Genomic DNA, 12,099 nt, shown 5'->3' with positions numbered 1-12,099 from the left:
CATAAAGATGATTGAGATGAGTGCATAATAGCTGACAAATATTCCTGAAACATTGCACAGAACAATGTAATATTTAAAACGAACGATCTGTGTCTGTATTTTTTACTTGTAGTATCTGGGTTTTGCGGTCGATTACATTCGATGAATGTTGAACAAAACTTTACCATATGATTAGATACAGGGCGTGATTCGCCCTCTTCTGCTCAACTTCCGCACTTTTATTCAAGAAACGTGAAGCATATGTATATGTATATGGCATGTGTAGCAATGTACGATACTGATGTACAGACTGTGAAGATGTTGTTACATCATAATTATTTATGTGTGTACTATCTCTTAGGAGATTTACGAAGTAAATCAAAATGTATATTGCCTATTTTACTATTCCATTATATTGTTATCACAATAATTGATATCCGTGACAACAAGGAGCGAGCGGAGCCGCGGGTTTAGACTAGTTAGAAAAAAATAAAACTTATAATATTCTTAGAACTGTAGCGTGAGTTCTAAATATACAGTGTATCTTGAAAAACAGTTTGTACTACTCTGCCCAAAAAATAAGGTGACATTTGAATTTAAAGTGCGCGAGTTAATTTATATACTTATGAATGGTTAAAAAAATATGTATTTACTTTTGCAGAATAGGATCTTTATCCATTATCCTATGGGTTATATATTATTCGTTAAATTGACAACATATTCATGTTTTGTGGCTTAGGTCTAAAGTCTAATAGTATTATTTGTTGTAAACAAGTGCATATCGTGCTGCCTATGCATGTGTATGCATGTCTTGCATTCGGGTATGGTGTGGTATGAGTTCAAAGTCTTGTGTTTGATACTTGTGTATAAGTGTTGTTGATACTGGTATTAACTCTCCTTTCTCTTATAAAAAACAAAATAAAATGCCCTCATTTTTATAATTCAAAGGTGGCTGTGAGTTGTTGAAGTTTGTGTAGTTTCTTTCTTTCTTGAGTAACTTGTGGCAGTTTGATTAATTTGAGTAGTGTCCAAATTATCAAGATTATAATTCCAAAGATTGTGATTGTGAAGCATAAAGTTTGGATCGGGTGATCTTCAATTGGAATGAGTAGTTTATGTAACTTCCGGATATTCGTAAACTTAGTTTCTTCATTGGAGTTGATTACTTCATCAATTGTTATGGTGCCTTCATGTTGGATTATCTACTTTATTGCATCCTGTATGTTTGTGTACTTTCGTCCATTTATTTTAATGGTGTCATTAAACTGGATCAAGTTTACTCCTGAGATAGTTTCGTTATTAATTTCATATTTTCCATCTAATATTATATTACCATAATCTAATATTGTGATATTTGCATTTGTTTCTTCAATAGTTTTACAATTTGCTTTTTCTTTTAGCACTAATTTCGAAACACATTCATTATCCTTGTTGGTTTTACATATAAAATTATTTAGTGATTGTTTACATTCTTTTACTCTTGAATAATTATTTATATTACATTGAGCTATATATTTGTCTAATATAGATAGCTTAACGATGTTATTTTAAATAATTTACATTTTTGCGTTATTAAAGGTTTGAACACGTTTCAGCGTCTCTGGTGCAAAAGCTTAAAAAATGCATATAAATGTGCACTCCCCGAAAAACACTAGCGGTCTCGTACCCGACCAACAGGAATTACAACGAATATCGCACAAGACGGAATATGGCAAAAATTTATAGAAACTCAAAAGCCCAAAGCAAAACCGATGCCTGTACTCTGTCTCATATCGTCATGTTGATTATTTATAAAAAATAAGTCACTTGATGCCAAGCAAGGACTCTACGGTAGATGACTAATAAAATCGTTTTTTGAGTGCTCAAAAATGCAGTTGTTTCAGTCGATGTGTGAGAGAATCCATTGTCCGGTTTTTTTTTTAAGTTTTAAGTAGGGGGAAGCATCAAAAGCCGAAGTGCGGAACTTTAAGCCGCTAAACCTAACCTACTCCCAACTCCAGACTCTCTCACGGAACCACCTGATTAGGTATTACTTCGTGGGAGTGATAAGACATTTAAGTCTCCTCTATGGCACGGACTGACGGACGCCTATTCTGCTCTATACGTCTAAGTTTTGTCATGACTGAAGCTGCGCTTCGCTGACAGGTGAGGTTTGCCACCACTACTGCCATATCGTTAAGCTTTTCATTCTCTCTTTTCTTTTGGCTCCTATAGATTTTACTTATGAGCAAGACTACTGTCTTTTGCTCAGCCAGTTCTAAACTCATTGCCGAGAACCCCCATCATACACGATCGAGCCTTGCGGGACTCCACTCGAAATGGAAACAAAGTTTCGACGACATTTCTCATCAAGGATGCGCTTTTGAGTTGCTGTGCCTTGTTTTTGAATTTTGACATACATATTTTATGCGCTGCTCCCCAGGGGTCTTCGTTTGCTTCCTCACAGACTATATTTTTTTGACTATTAAATACTTTTCGGAGACTGCTTTCATTTTCTTGACGCTGATTACGTTGTAGCCGGCGTCTAGCTGAATTGCAGAGTTTTCTGAGCCCACCTATTTCTTCATTCCAACATTACGCTGGCCTTAGGTTGTTGTGGTGTACTTCCTACGCATGGTTGCGTCGCAAGCTGTGGACAATTCTTTTCGCACAGCGGATACCAAGTGCATGGCATCAAAATTATTTTTGTTTCCAGGTTCGTTTTTGGCATGTGCTACTGCTGCGGCGTTCCGTCCCTCTGGCATATGAGACTTCAGCAATAATAGCCATGTCGTCACTATTTGTAAATATTTCCAACACCGCCCACTTAATGTGCCTACTAAGTGCGTCGTTGGCAAAAATGATATCGATTATGTAGCCTTTGTTTCCTTTTTGAAAAGTATTTTGCGTTCCACTTTTCAGGATCGTAAGATTCGTTTCGCCGAGGAATTCAAGTATCAGACGCCCACGATGGTTTATGCGCCTACTAACCCAAGCGGTCGACCACGCATTGAAGTCGCCTGTGATTATAATTGGTGCTTTACTTCTGGTTTCTAGGGTAAATTCCAGGAGGAATTCTTCAAAATCTTTAATTGAGGCACTGGGAGGAGCATAGCAGTTTACAAAGTACATACCACGACAAAAAGATAGCACATTTGATTTTTTCCCCTTTTTTAATTTTAAGGAAACATAAATACTTTTTTTATTATATATTATTTTTACAATAAAAGATAGCAACAAAAAAGAAACAAATGTTAAAAAAAAAACCCTTATTTGTATTCAGCTTAAAACAAGGGTCGCCTTAGTATACCGTCCCAGGATTTCGGGAATAAAAAGGGCAGGAGATTCTCCTGATCACGAATATATATGGTTATAGCCGCAGGAAGCTTATAGTTTCCGAGTTATTCGCGTTTAAAGTTTAAAATTTGCAATATTTATTTACATATTTTCGATATATACAATAAATTTTGCACTTATATTTTTCAATTTTATATACACTAACACATCACTTATTCATTTCCACACATTTATTTTATATACTATAGTGCAAAAATTGCATTTAATATATATTTCAATTATTGTTGAATTATTATTATTTTAGAATAACAAATGAATTACGAACTGTCAAATAATCAGTGTTACCTTATCGACATCATTTGTAAAAATAAATTTGTAAATTTGTCCAATAATCAGTGTAACCATGTTAAAACATATTTCAAATTAAAACAAAAAAAAAAATATAAGGAAATATTATACCCTAAATACAGAGAACATAATCGTTGATAAACAATAAAAAATATATTGAAAATTGCCGAAGGCCGCCCACGCAAAAAGGAGTTCTGCGCGAAAAAAATTTGGTACACCCCGGTGTTGGACCGACTAGGGTTATTTTTTTTGAAGCGCGGCTGAAGTCCGCCCACGCAAAAAGGAGTTCTACGCGAAAAGAATTTGATACACCCTGGTGTTGGACCGACTAGGGTTATTTTTTTTTGAAGCGCGGCCCAAGGCCGCTCACGCAAAAAGGAGTTCTACGCGAAAAGAATTTGATACACCCTGGTGTTGGACCGACTAGGGTTATTTTTTTTTGAAGCGCGGCCCAAGGCCGCTCACGCAAAAAGGAGTTCTACGCGAAGAAGTAGCAATGTCATAGAGGGTATGTTAGTTAGGTTAGGTTAGTATGGTTAGTATGGTATAGTATTTCGCGATTTCTGCTATTTTTTTATCCTCCGATCGAAGATTTAGAACAATTTTTACCTCTGTGTTCATGGCAGTTTTCCTCGACCCATTTTTGTAGAAATTTTGTTTATTAATTGTTGTTTTTCAAAATAAACATCGCGGTTCTATTCAGAAAATTATACGATAATTTTTCAAAACACTAGCTGATGCTTTATTGGTGGTTAAACAGCAACTAAACATAATTATGCCAATTTTTGCTATCATTTTGACGCGTCATAAAAAGTTATTTTCTTTGGTAGTTGTTGCTTTGTTTAAACTAATGTACCGTTATGTACACAAAACCAAGCGGACTGTTGTGACTACAGTTATTACAGTTACGAGTACTACAGTGAAAAACAAACTGTTTGCACATGTTTTGAAGAGAAAATTTTGCAAAAGTTTATTTGTGCTATCTTTTTGTCGCGGACTGTACATATATGCCAGGTATATTTGCCCATGTGAAACAGTTTGATATCTGGAGCGAGATATAAATGGTTGTCATTTACATGAACATATATGCCTGTGGTCCAAGTGCTTTCCGAACGCTGGGAGTATTGTTCGCTTAAGAGGGGAGCCTGATTTAGAAGCTTAAAAAAATCGATTTTTTTTTTGCTTGAATCTCTTTAAAAAATATCTAAGAATATGTCCCCAAAGTTATGGATGGAAATTCGAAATATTTTCGAAGCCAGAAGGAAAATATGACCGAGCGTCTAGCAGATATATGAGCGATTGGGCAGAAAGCGAAAACTTTGACGCGAGATTTCTCGGTTTTTCATTTTTACGATTTTACTGAATTGGCGGGCAAGATAGAAAAAAAAGCTAAAAGCCGGATCGAAATGGGGCAAAATTTATTATCTTTGACATTAAATTATCTTCTATTTAAAATAAAAAAATAAGAAAAGTTGAGTTTGAACATATTTTTAAACAACATAAAGTGAAAAATTTTTGGCAAAAACCAATTTTTTCAGGTTTTAAAAAATTGTACAATTTTACATTTTTTTAGAACTTTTTTAGTTTAACTAGAAGATATGTTTTTAAAAATATGAATCTATTTAAATGTTTTGTTTCAGATAGAAATTGCGGCATGCAGCCTGCCCGCCGTCCGGCAAATGCACCTGCGAGATGCATCGGGCAATTGCTTCCCAAAAGCAGAATATAAAAGATTTTGTGTTCAAACAATGTGACAACTATAAACCCGAGAAATTTCGTTTTAATCAATTAATTCTTTCTCTCCTAAAGACATTGTTTTGAAAAATGGCGACTGCCATTTTTTTTTTGAAATTCCTGATTTTTTTTTTAATATTAAAAACAAAGGATTAAAGGACTATATAAAGATAAAGGATTATGTAAAGAAAGTTCACACAAAATTTCAAGTAAATCGGTTGTATAGAACTTGAGATAATGCCGGTACCGTGTGGAAAAAAGTAGTTTCGAGAAAAACGCGTTTAAAAAAGTGAGTCTACACCGGGCTAGGTACTGCGTCACTAAAGTAACTGCAGCTCTTAAAATAATTTTAGCTTTAAAAAATCCTTTGAAGGATATGTTCTTAAGGGTCTAAACTTTAAATACGTGAAAAAAAATCGATTTTTTCAAAATTCTAGAGTAGAATACCCCCTTAATAAAGCGACATCAATGTTTTTTTTCAAATGCTGTCTGTTTAAGCAGATCTTGTGCTGCAGCGCAATGATTTAGATTCAATTGCGATATCTTCATTTTTCTAAAGATTTCGCCATCTCTAAATACTTGGGGCAAGTAGTACTCAAGGCTTAGTGTGCTTCTTTACAAAGCATGCAACTGCATGTCCACCGGCTCCACAACGTGTTACCGCGCAAATCTCTGCCGGGGTTGTTATTTCATCTAAATCCTTGCATATGATCGTGACATTGTGGGTTTTGGGCTGTATCACAGCCATTTCACCGACCACTTCCTCTAAGGCACTTTGGAACGCTTCGGCTCCCTTATCCGCTTGGTTTTTCAGCTCTAAAGCAAGTCTCCTTTCAAGGGTTTCCTTACACTTGAGCCCAATTCTTCTAACAAGGTATCACCTTCTATTTTCCGGAGAATATCCGCTTATGATGCACCATCTTTTTTCGTGAGAATGATGGCGTCTGGCCTCGATCTAATTTTCTTTTCGACTGGTCTTCGCTTCTTAACAACGTGCACTAAAGTTTCGGATGTGGTGGGTCTAACCATTGCATTGGTTTGAATCAACTTCACTGTCTCGCTGTAGGTGGGTTGTTCCGCTTTATTTACATTTTTCGGCTTTTTAGTGGGAGGTAAAAAGCCTATTGTCTCCCGTAGCCTCTTCGGGGTATTTACATCCTTACCCATTGGAGAAACCGGGGACGTTTTCCCTATCATAATCCTTTTGGGTAGGTTTAAATTTTGGGTAGTTTCGTTAATTGGCGTTTCCTCAGAGAGTTTGCCACCTCTAATTGTATTGTCGGCATGTTCGCATTTTTTTGTTGATCCAGCAGCGGTGAATAACCCACTTTTTCCATTAGGAGGCGTTCTCATGATTTTAGAGTTCCTTCTAAATGGATTTTCTGGTGTGCATCAACTACCGTTCTCAGAGGCCATACCTCAATGAGAAAAATAGTTGGGAGCTCCTAACGAATTTTCATGAACACACCTGTCAGTGTCTCTACAACCTTGCTTATATTTTCGATAGTTGGCAATGTCAAAACCAAAGGGAATACGAAAAGGAGAAAAGAAAAAGGAGAACACCTGACTAATCAAAACAAAACGACAATGCAAAAATTAAGCACGTTTTTTTTTTTGGAAAAACGATGTGTTTTGAATAAAAAAATATATGCGGGTAAATTCCAATGATTTTTAATATAAAAATACAAATTGTACTTATCTTATCTTGCAGATTTAGTGTCCGTTTAGTTGTTTTAGCTTTCGAAAAGCCTCAAAAAGAAATCGTGTGAATAACTAGGAATTTTTGATAAAACCCCAGGACCGCACCAAAAATACAACCACTTCCAAATGTCGGGGTGAAGAGTGATACGTCTGCAGTGGTTGATTGTGTACCACTTTTGTTTCATTCGGCTCATTTTGAAACAACCATACAATCTACTCTTTAATGATTCTTCAAAGCCAAAAATTGATGAAGTTCAACATGACACTGTTGCAGAGATAATCCCCGTCGAAAGTTGTAAATAACAATCGGACGAAAGTTATCGAGAATTAATTCCTTTTTTGGTCGAGACGATTGTTTTAAGGAGCTGTATGTCAATAAGTTCTGAGTATATGTATGTATATAACATCGAAAATGTCAAACTTAACAAACGATAAAGTTGTGAAATGCCCCATTGTAACATTAGGGTTGTCAAATCACGAAAAATAAAAGGCATTCTACGATTTTTTTTTTAATTCTTTTTAATTGCTCTTATAGTCGGTGTGTAAAGAAAAGTGTACGTTTAGGGAAGTCTAGTAAAAGTAATCTAAAATTTAAGCAATTGGCGACTTTAGTAATATGTGCTGGCGTTGTATAAATGTGATCGGGTTATACTATTTGGTGTTGGATAAGATTATGATTGCTTGAGTCACTATTGTTTGAGCAGGCACCAAAGGTGGACATCAGCAAAGAGAAAATACGCCATACTACATTTTATCTTCGATAAAGGTCAAAACGCAACCCAGACGACGTGAAGAAATGCGGAATGATTCCGTTCCGCTAATTTTTATGTCTCAGACGAACCACTTTCTGGAAGGTCAATTGTTGAAAAAATCTGTAAAAAAAAGTGCACATGGGTGTCATAGTTAATATAAAAATATTAATGGACTGAATCTCTTGCCACTCTTTTAATTCACTCCTGCACTGTCAACAATTTGGCCGTTTGAGAGAAGCAATCACCCAGAAGCAGCCCCCTTATCGAACAAAACGGTGCATATTTGCCTTATACCGAAATATTATAACTATACTAAATAAAACCTTTAATATATGCAAAAGAATCTATAAAGTGTCTATATTTCGCATCTATCGTGAGGTAGTTCCTCAGTTTTTGATATATCGATCTGAAAATTTGTTTACGTTTTTTCCCCCAAAAGCTGCTCATTTGTCCGCAAATATCGGAGCATTATAAGAAATAAGTAAGTAGTTTGCCTTTTATATGTCGGCATTTGGCAACCTTAGTAAAACAACCTGGCAGCTCACAACTTTATCGTAAAGTTTGAAATTTTTCTCGTTGCATGCATCTCGAAATGTGCGATGTTTACAGTAACTAAAAGTATTCATCACAGGCAAGAAATTGAACATTTTTGCGCGATTATTTTTTAAAACTTGTGATGTAGTGTAACTCATCAATAGTGCAACGATGATCTTAATTAAATTTTTGGCGATAAAGCTCCATCACGAACCAGTGTTTATAGGTGTTATGGTGAACTCAATCGAAGTCGTAGATTACTCCAAGACGGATTTTGTGAAGGTCGTCCAAAATCAGTTGTTGCTCCAAAAACTATTGATACTATCCACAAACCAACATTGTAAGATTGTCATGCGAACTATCGTGAGGTACAGGCAACTATGGGCATTGGTGGGTCCTACAAATCACTCATCTGCTGCAAGACCGGCATAAATCAAAAAACGTGATTTTTGAGTTAATGCTGCAGAATTGTTCGTTATATCATACTTCATGTTGAGTGAAAAATTCATATGAATACCTCTTATATGCTCCGCTTGAGAAGAGGTGTAAGGTTGGAGTCACCGTGTAAGATTGTAGTCAGTTGAAAACTTTAAACGCGTTTTCTGGAGAATCGATTTTTTTGACTTATGCCGGTCCTGCAGCAAATGAGCGATATGTACATTCAGTATTGGACATTTAATTGATAAAAATTTCACGTTGACAATTTGGCAATCACTCGTGTCGATTAGTCGGGCAAATGTTAAAAACTTGCGATAGCTGTTCTTTGAAACATGTCAATGAAATCGTGAAAGATGAGGAAACATGGATATACGCGTATGCACCCGAAATAAACTATTGATTGCATGGATGTTTCAAGATGAGCCGAATACATCAAAAGTTGTTCGCGCATGAAGCAGTTCCAAGCTGTATATATCGCAAAACTACCACTATAACAACGAAAAACAGTGAATTCTGAGATACACAAACATTTGTTTGCCAGATGTCTTTCAAAAAATCATCGACTGAAACAACTACATTTTGAGTACTCAATTTAAAGAGTTATCCGCCTTATAGTTCTGACTTGGGATCGAATGTCTTTTTTTATCCTATACGTAAAGGATAAACTTATAGGTCACCGTTTTTCGACACCTGAAGAAGCGGTAGATGCGTTCAAATTGCATATTTTGGAAATACCTAAAACAAAGTGCTTCGACAATTGGTTCAAACGCACAAAATTATATAAATCTTAATGAAGAATATATTGGAAAACAATACAGCGATTTTCTAAGATTAAAATTTGTTTTTGTTCTCTAATCTCGAAACATAAAGAGCAACGTAGTAAGCCATATAAACTGATCCAATTATTACCAAATAAAAAACCTATATAATTTATTTCACGAGCACGCACACAACCAGAATTACTCTACCAATTCAAATACCAGAAAAACCACAACAACAAATTGCAAAGCTGGACTAATCTGTTCTCCAAATTTACCACAAACTCTCCAACTCAATAACTCAATCGAGAAATATATATATAAAGCATTTAACTCTTTAAGAAATGAAATCAATATTGAATGATCGGTTAAAAACCGCATTCGCATAGCCTCACAAAATATTGGTTTATTGTTTTCTTAAACACCACTGCTGAATTATTAGACAAATTCAATAAACCAAATATAACAAATGTTCTTCAAACAGATAAGGAAACGTTATTTTAGGTTGAACAAGGCATAGTCAGTTTAAATATAAAATATGATATCACCAAAATCAAACACTCTCACAGAAACTACAAAACCAATGTGCAGGAAATTTCGCTCAGTTATAAGCGATATCACTTTTGCTTGTAAACAAGTGAATTCAGCGTAAACCATTGGCTACGCTCGCTTGATATTCGAAAATGAAGCTACGAGGCGGTTAAAATACTAAAATTTTAAAACATGTGTCATTTCCAAGTTTCAATTCTTAAAGCGATCAAAAATAATATTGCACAATATTTTTTTTACTTTGTCATTAAATTAATTAATTTATGGTAACTGTAAGTTTTTACAAAATACAAATTGTTAAACACTTTAAATATTTCTAATTCATTACATCTTAATACATTTTTAAACAAAAATATTTTTAGAAACATTTGTGTGGTTTTATTAAGCTTACTGACTTCACTTGGTCTTTTCCAAGATTTGGTGCATGATGAATAATGGTCGGTTGTTGATTTGCCAGGTCTAAAGCCACACTGATAAGCTCCAATCAGTTTATTGACGGCGGGCTTTAATCGTTCACACAATACGATCGATAGAACCCTATACGTGATGTTGAGGAGGCTTATCCCATGGTAGTTGGCGCAGATTGTGGGGTCTCCTTTTTTATGGATTGGGCAGAGCACACTTAAATTGCAATCTTTGGGCATGCATTCGTCCGACCATATTTTACAAAGAAGCTGATACATGCTCCTTATCAGTTCCTCGCCGCCGTGTTTAAATAGCTCGGTCGGCAATCCATCGGCCCCATCCACTTTGTTGTTCTTCAGGCGGGTAATTGCTATTCGAACTTCTTCATGGTCGGGCAATGGAACGTCTGCTCCACCGTCATCGATTGGGGAATCGGGGTCGCATTCTCCTTGCGTTCTACGTTCACTGCCATTCAGCGGGCTGGAGAAGTGTTCCCTCCATAATTTAAGTATGCTCTGCGCATCGGTGAGCAGATCACCTTTGGGGGTAAACCCATAGGTTTTCGGAAAATGCAAAATATTCTTTGTAAAATATAGTCAGATAAAAGCATGCCCAACGTTTGGAATTTAAGTGTGCTCTGCCCAACCCACAAAAAGGGAGACCCCACAATCTGCGCCAACTACAGGGTATAAGCCTCCTCAACACCGCGTATATGGTTCTAGCTATTGTGTGAAAGATTAAAACCCACCGTCAAAAAGCTGATTGGGCCTATCAGTGTGGCTTTAGACCTGGCAAATCAACAACTGACCAGATATTCACCATGCGCCAAATCTTGGAATCGATACACACCATCTCCTCGTGGATTTCAAAGCTGGTTTTGACAGCATGAAAAGGAATAGCCTTTATGCCGCGATGTCTGAATTTGGTATCCCAGCAACACCAAAAGTTCCCTCAGGATCGGTAAGGACCTCTCCGAGCCGTTCGATGCCAAAGAAAGATTCAGGCAAGGCGACTCAATGTCGCGCGATTTCTTCAATCTGCTGCTTCAGAAAATAATTCCAGCTGTAGGATTTAATCGGTCGGGTAAAATTTTCTTCAAGAGTGTACAGTGGGTCTGGTGGTCAACGAGGGCAAGACGAAATATGTATCTCCTATCATCAAACAAACAGTCGTCGCACTCGCGACTAGGCACCAATGTCACTGATGACAGTCATAACTTCGAAGTTGTAGATAATTTCATCTATTTAGGAACCAGTATCGACACAAACAACAATGTTAGCCTCGAAATCCAACTTCGGACTAAGTAGGCAATTGAGAAGTAAAGTCCTCTCTTGACGAACAGACTCCAAACTGTACAATGGTGCAGAGGCACTGACGATGACAACATCTGATGAGTCGACGTCCCGAGTTTTCGAGAGAAAAGCTCTGCGAAAGACTTATGGCCCTTTGTGCGGTGGCCACGGCGAATATCGCATTCGATGGATCGATGAGCTGTATGAGATATATGACGACATTGACATAGTTTAGCGAATTAAAAGACAGCAGCTACGCTAGCTAGGTCATGTTGTCCGAATGGACGAAAACACTCCAGCTCTGAAAGTATTCGACCTCCACTCCGTTGGAAG

General features: G+C 36.5%; 1 protein-coding gene across 5 annotated transcripts in view; it reads right to left on the bottom strand.

The window, feature by feature from the left end:
- Positions 1–12,099, bottom strand: part of LOC105223446 (calcium/calmodulin-dependent protein kinase type 1) — a 512,064-nt gene that overhangs the window by 201,438 nt on the left and 298,527 nt on the right. The gene's annotated exons all lie outside the window — the stretch shown is intronic.

Source organism: Bactrocera dorsalis, chromosome 6 (genome assembly GCF_023373825.1).
Source record: "Bactrocera dorsalis isolate Fly_Bdor chromosome 6, ASM2337382v1, whole genome shotgun sequence".
Taxonomy (NCBI): domain Eukaryota; kingdom Metazoa; phylum Arthropoda; class Insecta; order Diptera; family Tephritidae; genus Bactrocera; species Bactrocera dorsalis.
The sequence above is the reverse complement of the archived record's forward strand: the minus strand, read 5'-3'. Positions and strand labels throughout refer to the sequence as shown.